The sequence below is a fragment of the Sorghum bicolor genome, chromosome 9 (genome assembly GCF_000003195.3).
Source record: "Sorghum bicolor cultivar BTx623 chromosome 9, Sorghum_bicolor_NCBIv3, whole genome shotgun sequence".
Classification (NCBI taxonomy): Eukaryota; Viridiplantae; Streptophyta; class Magnoliopsida; order Poales; family Poaceae; genus Sorghum; species Sorghum bicolor.
The window spans coordinates 50557243-50568128 of NC_012878.2; positions in this window are offsets into that span (position 1 = coordinate 50557243).

Sequence of the window (10886 nt, forward strand, 5' to 3'; positions counted from 1 at the left end):
CGGCAAGTTGATCATCGGTGCCTATACTCTCAATGCAAATGTCCCCTTTTTGTTGGTGATCTCTTATGAAGTGATGGCGGACATCTATGTGCTTTGTTCTTGAGTGTTGAACCGGATTGTTGGTGAGCTTCACGGCACTTTCATTGTCACATAGCAAGGGCACTTGTTTGAAGTTGATTCCAAAGTCCTTCAATGTTGCCTTCATCCATAAGATTTGTGCACAACAACTACCGGCCGCAATGTACTCCGCTTCGGCGGTTGATAATGCAACACTATTTTGCTTCTTGGATGACCATGAGACAAGTGATCTTCCCAATAGTTGACATGTGCCCGATGTGCTTCTTCTTTCAACTTTGCATCCCGCATAGTCCGAATCGGAATATCCAACAAGTTCTGTCACACCCATATTTTAAGAACAAAATAGGATGCGTAAAAGACTCATATGTGCCCCAGAAACAGTCGCACACATAAGTAGACAAATCTCAAGTGTACCATAGCAGTGTTTATTACATAGCGGAATATATATTGAATCACATAGTCTCATACAAAAATGATAGCATAAAGTAATCAACGCTCTCGACGGAAGCTCCACACAGGGACACTGTTGACTGGTTGACTCCAAACCTAGTACTCATAACGGTAATCCTCATTCCAGTCATCTTCATTATCATACCCTGAGGTGTTGGGAAATTGCAAGAATGAGCACATATCGTACTCAACAAGTATAACCAGGGGTTCATGAGGCTCAAAATAGCTGACACTGGTTTGACTGCATTTAGCTTTTAATGGTGGATAGCATGTTCATAATTAAAGAGTAATTGTCAAGGTAACATAATTAATCCATTAATCCCATGATCAAGTGTAAGCATAATTAATCTCATAGCATAAACGATAATCAAATGAACATAACAACTTAATAAGCTCATCGTCGGCGCAGCAAGAACCCCCAAGGCCGCTCATAACCGTGAGCACGGCTAGTATACCAGTCTTACACTCTGCAGAGGTTGTACATCTTTACCCATGAGTCATGATTTACCCTTTCGCCCGAGGTAGCTAGTCTCTTAACCCCCTTCCTAGGGAGGTCGGCAGGGATCACTATGAAGCCTTTCAAAAGTTCGTCTAACATGTTAGGGCCGCAAGGTTTCCTTTGCGAGCAGATATAGATACCCCCCTTCCGAATGGCACAATGACGCGCAGCCTATACACATAGGGACAGGGGCTCGCACTATACCCGTGTCGGTTCAGCCCCTCCGCCCTTTCGGGTAACCTCTAACAAGCTAGAAAAGTTCTTCATACTGAGCTAAAGCCAGAGCCATTATAGCCCTCATGGTTGCACTGTTGTCCCGGTGATCACTTACAGACAAGATCTCATATCGTTATTTGTCATTCTTTTATGTTCATTGCATAGCTATTAATCATCTTACAAGATCATGGATCATATCAAGCACTAGCACATCTACACCAAATGCATCTCAAGTAGGTAACAAGGAATCCATGTAACAATCATCTATGATTTTGCTAAGGTCGACAAGGTGATAGCATGCATAAGGTATATATGTGTAATTATAAGTGAATAGGTAACAAGGATAATCCCAAGTTATACTTGCCTTGCTCAAAGCTCTCCTGAGCCTGCTGGTCCTCAAAAGCTTGGTCTTGGTCACCAACGTACGGCTCACCGTCTAATCCCAATCATCAATCAACAACACGCAATCCAATGTGGACAATCATACACGAAGCAAACAAGATATAATTAGAACAATACACCAAACAGTGGTAAAATAAATATAAAAGTTTATGAAAATAATCTACGCAGCGCTACGATCACACAAACGTAAAGTTCACGAAAATCGGAATTAAAACGTGAAAGATGTGAATTTTCTAAGATTTCCTATAGAGAAATAATTAATTAAATAGTACTGCAGAATAAAAAGCTTCAAAATAGTAAATTTATGTTTCTAACATGTAGAGCATCTAATTACGAACCTAACGCAATTTGAATGGACACAAACGGAATTAAAATGAATATTTTATGAGCATTATAAAATCAGTGGCAATTCTGTAATTTCTGCAAAGCGTATTTGAACTCGGCCGACAGAAAATACGCTTTCCAGTTGAGAAAGCGTATTCAGTGAACTACGCAATGGACTGCGGGTTTAATCCTAAAAACAGCAGGGGCTCTTTAGCAAAAACGCGGTTGAAGGGGTATCGGTCGATTTCGGCCGTTGGATTAGAAGCGGAGGGTCTTGATCCATTCAGGGGGGAAAAGAGGGATGAACGCCGGCCGGAACAGGGCACCATCACGGCGGCGCCATGGCCGGGAGCACCCCACCTCGCCGGAGTTCACCTGTTTCTCGATTTGGTGCACCAAAGTTTAAGCCGAGCGCATGGGGAGCTGGAGAAACGCACTGCGAACTCACCTAGGGGGAAATCTCTGGCCGAGAGCAAACGGAGAGGCGTGTCCACGCCCGGCGGCGGAGACAACCACCGGTGAGATGCGAAACGCAAGAAAACAGGGCTAGGGCACGAATTAGCCGGCTTCGACGTGAAAGGGAACCTGCGGGGTGGAGATGGGAGCTTTATAAAGCTCGGTCCCACGCGGAAGGAAGAAATCCCGACGAAAACGGGATCGGCTGCCCACCCTGGCGGAGTCCGGGTCGGTGACGGCGCGAAGAAGAAAGGGAACCCGCTGACGTGCGGGGCCCGGAGGTCAGCGAGCCGTAGGAGGGAGAGGGGGAAGCCAGCGCGCAGCGCCGATGCCAGGCCGCTAGGCGGGCCGCGCTAACGGGCCGGAAGAAAGCCGGGGGGGGAAAGAAAAGCGCCAGGGGGAAGAATTGGGCTGGCTGGGCCTCTCGGCCAGCAGGCCACCAGGCCGAGTCCGGCCGTTCTTCCCCTTTTTTTTTTCTATTTTTTTTTTCAAAGCCTTTTAAAGTCAAATTTTGAGAGCAAATAAAATCTAACAAATACCAGCAGCACAAATAAATAAAGATGCTCCAGCATGAATGCTCAATCAAGGTTGCTAAACCTATAATGAATTTTAATTCCCCCACAATTATTTAGTTGCTAGATTTCTATGCCCACAAAAGTACTTAAATAAATTAAATTAAATCCTATTATTTGAAAAACAAATTTTGGGTGTTACAAACTCTACCCCCCTTAAAATAATCTCGTCCTCGAGATTGAACGGTGCTTACTCGAACAGATATGAGTATGACTTCCTCAGATCATCCTCTCTTTCCCAAGTTGCCTCTGCTTCCGAATGCCGATTCCACTGTACTTTGCACATTCTGATGACCCGACTTCTGGTGACTCTCTCAGCTGTCTCCAATATTTTGACCGGATACTCTTCATAAGTGAGGTCACCTTTAACAGAGAGTTCTTCCAATGGTAGTTGCTCCTCCGGTACACGCAAACACTTCTTAAGTTGTGACACATGGAACACATCGTGCACACCGGACAAACTTTCAGGCAAATCTAACCGATATGCTACTTCTCCACGCCTTTCTAAAACTTTAAACGGACCAACATACCTTGGAGCTAGCTTTCCCTTCATATTGAACCTCTTCACACTTCGCATAGGTGACACTTTCAGATAGACATAATCACCCACTTCAAAAGCCAGCTCTCTCCTACGCGTATCTGCATAGCTTTTCTGACGAGATTGAGCAATTCTCAAGTTATCCCGAATAGTTCGCACTTGTTGTTCTGCATGTCTAAGCACATCTGTCCCAAACACCTGAGTTTCTCCTGTCTGATTCCAAAACAAGGGTGTTCTGCACTTCCGACCATACAGTGCCTCGAACGGTGCCATCTTAAGACTTTGCTGGTAGCTGTTGTTGTAGGAGAATTCTGCATATGGCAAACTCTTGTCCCAACTAGTCCCATACTGCAAGGCACAAGCTCTCAACATATCCTCCAATATCTGATTTATCCTCTCGGTCTGCCCATCTGTCTGTGGATGATACGCTGTACTGAAATTCAACTTTGTTCCCAAGGAATCATGCACTGCTTTCCAAAAGTGAGATGTGAATTGAGTACCCCTATCTGACACAATCTTCTTAGGTACTCCATGCAAACAAACAATCCTTTCCATGTATAACTCTGCCAGTCGGTCTCCACTATATGAAGTTTTGACAGGTATGAAATGAGCAACCTTGGTTAAACGATCTACTATCACCCATATTGAGTCATACCCTCTTTGTGTACGTGGTAATCCCACTATAAAATCCATACCCACTTCTTCCCACTTCCATTCCGGAATCTTCATTGGTTGCAACAGTCCAGCTGGCCTCTGATGTTCAGCTTTCACTCGCTGACAAGTATCACACAAAGCAACATACTCAGCTACATCTCTCTTTAAACCATACCACCAGTACTTCTGCCTCAGATCTAGATACATCTTGGTGCTACCAGGGTGAATGGAATATGCTGACTCATGAGCCTCTCTCAGAATCGTATCACGAATAGCCTTCACTTCCGGAACACATATCCTTTTTCCAAACCACAATACACCATTGTCATCTATTCTGAATCCTGGTGCTTTGCCTAGTACCACATTCTGTGCTATCTCCTTTAGTTTCTCATCTTCCAATTGTCCCTTCACTATCTCTTCCTCTAGGGTAGGGGTGATCTCAATTTCCGTAGCATTTACTACCATTCCCAAGTTCAAATATGCAAATTCAGCACACAACTCCTCAGATTCAGGTGTCGCCTGAAGCTCATTAGCATATTTCTTTCTGCTAAGTGCATCAGCTACGACGTTCGCCTTCCCAGGATGATAATGCACTTCCAAATCATAATCCTTTATCAGTTCCAACCATCTTCGTTGCCTCAAATTCAGATCTGTCTGAGTGAAGATGTACTTCAAACTCTTATGATCAGTGTATATGTCACTCTTATGCCCAATCAAATAGTGTCTCCAAATCTTCAATGCATGAACCACAGCTGCTAACTCCAAATCATGAGTAGGATAATTCAGTTCATGTTTCCTCAACTGTCTAGATGCATAAGCAACAACTCTACCTTCTTGCATAAGAACACAACCCAAACCCAGACGGGAAGCATCACAATAGATAGAGAAACTCTTACTCAGATCTGGCAAAACCAACACAGGTGCAGTAGTCAATCTCTTCTTGAACTCCTCAAAACTAGCTTGACACTTGTCAGACCATACAAACTTAGCATTCTTCTCCAACAGAGCAGTCATAGGCTTTGCAAGTTTTGAGAACCCTTCAATGAACCTACGATAATAACCAGCCAAACCAAGAAAACTGCGAATTTCACTTACATCGGTAGGTGGTTTCCAATTCAACACATCTTTCACCTTACTAGGATCCACTGCAATACCACCGTTTGAGACAACATGACCAAGAAAAGAAACTTCCTCCAACCAAAACTCACACTTACTACGCTTAGCATACAACCTATGTTCTCTAAGTTTCTGTAAGACCAATCTCAGATGTTCAGCATGTTCTTCCTTGGTTTTAGAGAATACCAGAATATCATCAATAAAGACCACCACAAACTTATCAAGATACTCCATAAATACTTTATTCATCATGTACATAAAGTAAGCTGGTGCATTGGTCAAACCAAAGGACATAACTGTATACTCATATAACCCATACCTTGTTGTGAAAGCTGTCTTTGGTATATCTGAATTCCGAATCTTCAATTGATGATAACCAGAACGCAAATCAATCTTAGAGAACACACAAGCACCTCTTAGCTGATCAAATAAGTCATCAATCCTAGGCAATGGATATTTATTCTTGATAGTGACCTCATTAAGTGACCGATAATCGACACACATCCTCTGACTACCATCCTTCTTATCAACAAAGATAACTGGTGCACCCCATGGTGAGGAACTAGGACGAATGAACCCTTTATCTTGCAATTCCTTAATTTGTTTCTTAAGTTCTTCTAGTTCCTTAACCCCCATCCTATAAGGTCTTTTAGCTATGGGTGCAGTACCAGGTAGTAATTCAATAATAAATTCAATGTCTCGGTCAGGTGGCATACCTGGCAATTCGTCTGGAAAGACATCCGGAAACTCATCCACTACCAAATTTTGAGGGTCAACATCATCAGTCAGTTGGTTCACTTTAGCTGCGAGTGGTGCTTGCATTGTTACATCAACACTGATTCTTTCTCCCTTTGGTGTTGTCAGAACCACTACTCTCTCTTTGCAGTTAATATTTGTCGCATGTTGCTTCATCCAATCCAAACCCAAAATCACATCTATGCCTGAAGTTCTCATAACCATGGGACTGATAGGAAAATCTACCCCCCTTAAAGAAAGACTTGCTGAGGGGCAACGTAAAGAAACTGGTATAGTCCCACCCGGTGAATTAACTATCATAGGGGTGTTCATTGCCAACAAGAGGAAGGCTATGAACTCTAACAAATGCTTGCGATATGAAAGTATGTGAAGCTCCAGAATCAAATAAAACTGTAGCAGGGATAGAGTTGATGCTGAACGTACCCATCATGATTTCTGGTCCCTCCTGAACAGTTTCTGCTGCCACGTTGTTCACCTTTGCTGAATTAGAAGTGGATCTCCGGTCGTTGTACCTGCGGATTAAACTTCTCTGGGCAATCATAGGACATATGCCCTTCCTTCCCACAACGGAAACACCTGGTAGGAGTGTTAGAAGCACTTCTTTTTGTGGAGTTGGCAATTGAGTTCCCTGAGCGAGGTATCTGCTGACCATGCTGCTGCTGATTATAGTTACGTTGTTGGAATGGAGGACGTTGGTTCCCACTCGGTGACTGATTCTGGAAACGCTGGGGTTGTTGGTTACGGTTCCACTGACTAACTGGTCCCTGGAACCTCTGCTGATGGCCTTGATGAGAGCTGAAACGCTGACGGTTGTTGCTCCCAGATCCTTGTGCCAGCATCCTTCTCTTCTTATCCTGACTCTTCCGCATATTATCAAGCACAATGGCACGATTCACAAGAGCTTGGAAGGTGGGATAAGTGTTTCCTGCCAACTGCAACCTGAGTTCATAGTACAAGCCCTTCATGAATAAACGCTGCTTATCAGCATCTTCCCTGACATCATTCGGAGCATAGCGAGCCAACTGTTCAAATGTGTCATGATATTCTGCCACAGTCATGGAGCCCATCCTGAGTGATCTGAATTCTTCTTGTTTGAGCTCCATCACTCCTTCATTTATATGTCGAGCTCTGAAGTCCCTACAGAATTCCAGCCATGTGACAGGAGAAGCATTGTTGGGACGAGCAGCTTGATACGACTCCCACCATGTCTGAGCTGCACCTTGGAGCTGTCCAGAAGCATACAACACCTTCTCCAAGTCGTTGCACTGTGCTATGTTTAGCTGCCTCTCCACAGCACGTAACCAATCATCTGCCTCCATGGAATCAGCTGAGTGTGTAAATACTGGAGGTCTTCCCTTCATAAACTCTCCACGCTTGTCCCTCACATGAACAGGTGGTGGTGTTGGTGGAGGTTGTTGCTGCAGGTGCTGCATGAAAACGTGCATCATCTGATTTTGAGTTTGCATGAGTTCCTCCACGGTGATTGGGGCATTGCCCCCATTGCCATTGTCATTGCCATTGCCACGGCCTCTGCCTCTGCCTCTTCCCCTTGCTGCCATCTGCATTCCAAGGTATATAAACACATCTTAGTAATGTCCAACATGACAATTACAAGAGTTAACCGAATCTGAAATTTTCTGGGTAACATCCATCAGCAGCAGATCAGAAAATCAGTAATATCTCGAGTTCCAGAATTCAAAAGGACACATGCTGTACACCGTTGGAAAGATAAAGAAATTGTCTACAACTTTCATTTAGATCATATTACCAGATTCCAACGTTAGTTTAATCAAAAACTGTGTACAACCGAAACTGTTCCAGAATTCCAGACTGCGCAGAAACCTCAACTTCAAACAGTCATAACTCACAGCTCATAATAGATAATATGATCATTCTTGTGGCATTGGAAAGATATGAAAGTCTACTTATTCTCAGAAAAATTTGATGAACATTGCACGAACAGAATTTGATTTATTCCAGAATCATTGCAGACTGCTCCCGAAAACAGCAAAAGACAGAAACAGGATTTGACCCCAAACTACTATTTATTCATGTTCTTACTTAAGGTCTTTAACTAGGGAACTTGTGGACATGCCCACAAAGTCCCAGCACTCATTACAAAAATCCAAATCACACATATTCATAATAACAAATCAGCAAGCACACCAAGTTTCACACCACACTAGCAAAAGACTCGAACTAACTCGCAACTACTAACGTTTACTATTACATATGGGTTCTTTTTCTATTCCTCGGGTGCAGCATCCTTCAAGATGGGTTCAACATGCAGCCTCTTATGAAGTTTGGGACGGCCTAACTCTGCTCGAAGGTCATCCGCTTCCCTTTGCTCTTTCTCCAGCAGCTTCCTCTCACGGTGTAGTTCATTCTCCAACTCTATCACCTTGAGTGTCAGCTCATAAGTCAACTCCACTTGTGCTTGAAGCTTTGGTTGTGAAGCATCTGCAACTTCTATGGCCCAAGTCATCTTCTCTGGTACAAAGCGAGGATAGTGGTATGTTGCATTATACTGAACATCCTCAAAGCGTCTACCACGGTAGAAGATCAAGGCCTGGTAAGCTGCATCTGCCATGCTCTCTCTCATCGTGTCCCGGCTGATTCGAGCAATGTGTTTTGATTCCACCTTTCGAATCCCCTTAGTGGCATCCAGTGTCTTGACTATCAGGTCTGCAATCCAAAGTGATCTCCTCAGAGGGTGTTTGTGCTCCGTGCAGTTATACTCCAGTGTGGCTTGCAAATCTGGGTAATGGTGTTTCAATGTCAGCACCAAATTCTCATGGAAGAAGTCCTTGGGATCTGCCTCTGGAATCCACAGCTCAGTAGTCCACCCCATCCTTGCATTAGCAGACTGTGGTGGAGGTGGATCTTGCATCTCCTCATCTTCAGGCACTTCCTCCTGAGCTTCCACCCTTGATTCCTCATCTTCCAGCTCAGGAACTCCATCCACATGCTGTCCTCCTAGGTTGAACATGGCACGGTACTCCTCGGCAGCCATGCGTGCAGCACTACGGGTGCGGGGCGGCATCTACAAAAAGTTTTTAGACATAGGTCAGATGGATGCAATAATTTCACAATAGAGCAAGACAGAGAAGCATAAAACTTTTAGCAAATAACAAGGCCATAGTGGGAAGCATGAAGTAAGTAAAATAAGGACCTAAGTTTTCGACCATTTGCTAACTAGGTTTGCGTCCTACAGTCAACAAAGCTTTGATACCAATTTGTCACACCCATATTTTAAGAACAAAATAGGATGCGTAAAAGACTCATATGTGCCCCAGAAACAGTCGCACACATAAGTAGACAAATCTCAAGTGTACCATAGCAGTGTTTATTACATAGCGGAATATATATTGAATCACATAGTCTCATACAAAAATGATAGCATAAAGTAATCAACGCTCTCGACGGAAGCTCCACACAGGGACACTGTTGACTGGTTGACTCCAAACCTAGTACTCATAACGGTAATCCTCATTCCAGTCATCTTCATTATCATACCCTGAGGTGTTGGGAAATTGCAAGAATGAGCACATATCGTACTCAACAAGTATAACCAGGGGTTCATGAGGCTCAAAATAGCTGACACTGGTTTGACTGCATTTAGCTTTTAATGGTGGATAGCATGTTCATAATTAAAGAGTAATTGTCAAGGTAACATAATTAATCCATTAATCCCATGATCAAGTGTAAGCATAATTAATCTCATAGCATAAACGATAATCAAATGAACATAACAACTTAATAAGCTCATCGTCGGCGCAGCAAGAACCCCCAAGGCCGCTCATAACCGTGAGCACGGCTAGTATACCAGTTTTACACTCTGCAGAGGTTGTACATCTTTACCCATGAGTCATGATTTACCCTTTCGCCCGAGGTAGCTAGTCTCTTAACCCCCTTCCTAGGGAGGTCGGCAGGGATCACTATGAAGCCTTTCAAAAGTTCGTCTAACATGTTAGGGCCGCAAGGTTTCCTTTGCGAGCAGATATAGATACCCCCCTTCCGAATGGCACAATGACGCGCAGCCTATACACATAGGGACAGGGGCTCGCACTATACCCGTGTCGGTTCAGCCCCTCCGCCCTTTCGGGTAACCTCTAACAAGCTAGAAAAGTTCTTCATACTGAGCTAAAGCCAGAGCCATTATAGCCCTCATGGTTGCACTGTTGTCCCGGTGATCACTTACAGACAAGATCTCATATCGTTATTTGTCATTCTTTTATGTTCATTGCATAGCTATTAATCATCTTACAAGATCATGGATCATATCAAGCACTAGCACATCTACACCAAATGCATCTCAAGTAGGTAACAAGGAATCCATGTAACAATCATCTATGATTTTGCTAAGGTCGACAAGGTGATAGCATGCATAAGGTATATATGTGTAATTATAAGTGAATAGGTAACAAGGATAATCCCAAGTTATACTTGCCTTGCTCAAAGCTCTCCTGAGCCTGCTGGTCCTCAAAAGCTTGGTCTTGGTCACCAACGTACGGCTCACCGTCTAATCCCAATCATCAATCAACAACACGCAATCCAATGTGGACAATCATACACGAAGCAAACAAGATATAATTAGAACAATACACCAAACAGTGGTAAAATAAATATAAAAGTTTATGAAAATAATCTACGCAGCGCTACGATCACACAAACGTAAAGTTCACGAAAATCGGAATTAAAACGTGAAAGATGTGAATTTTCTAAGATTTCCTATAGAGAAATAATTAATTAAATAGTACTGCAGAATAAAAAGCTTCAAAATAGTAAATTTATGTTTCTAACATGTAGAGCATCTAATTACGAT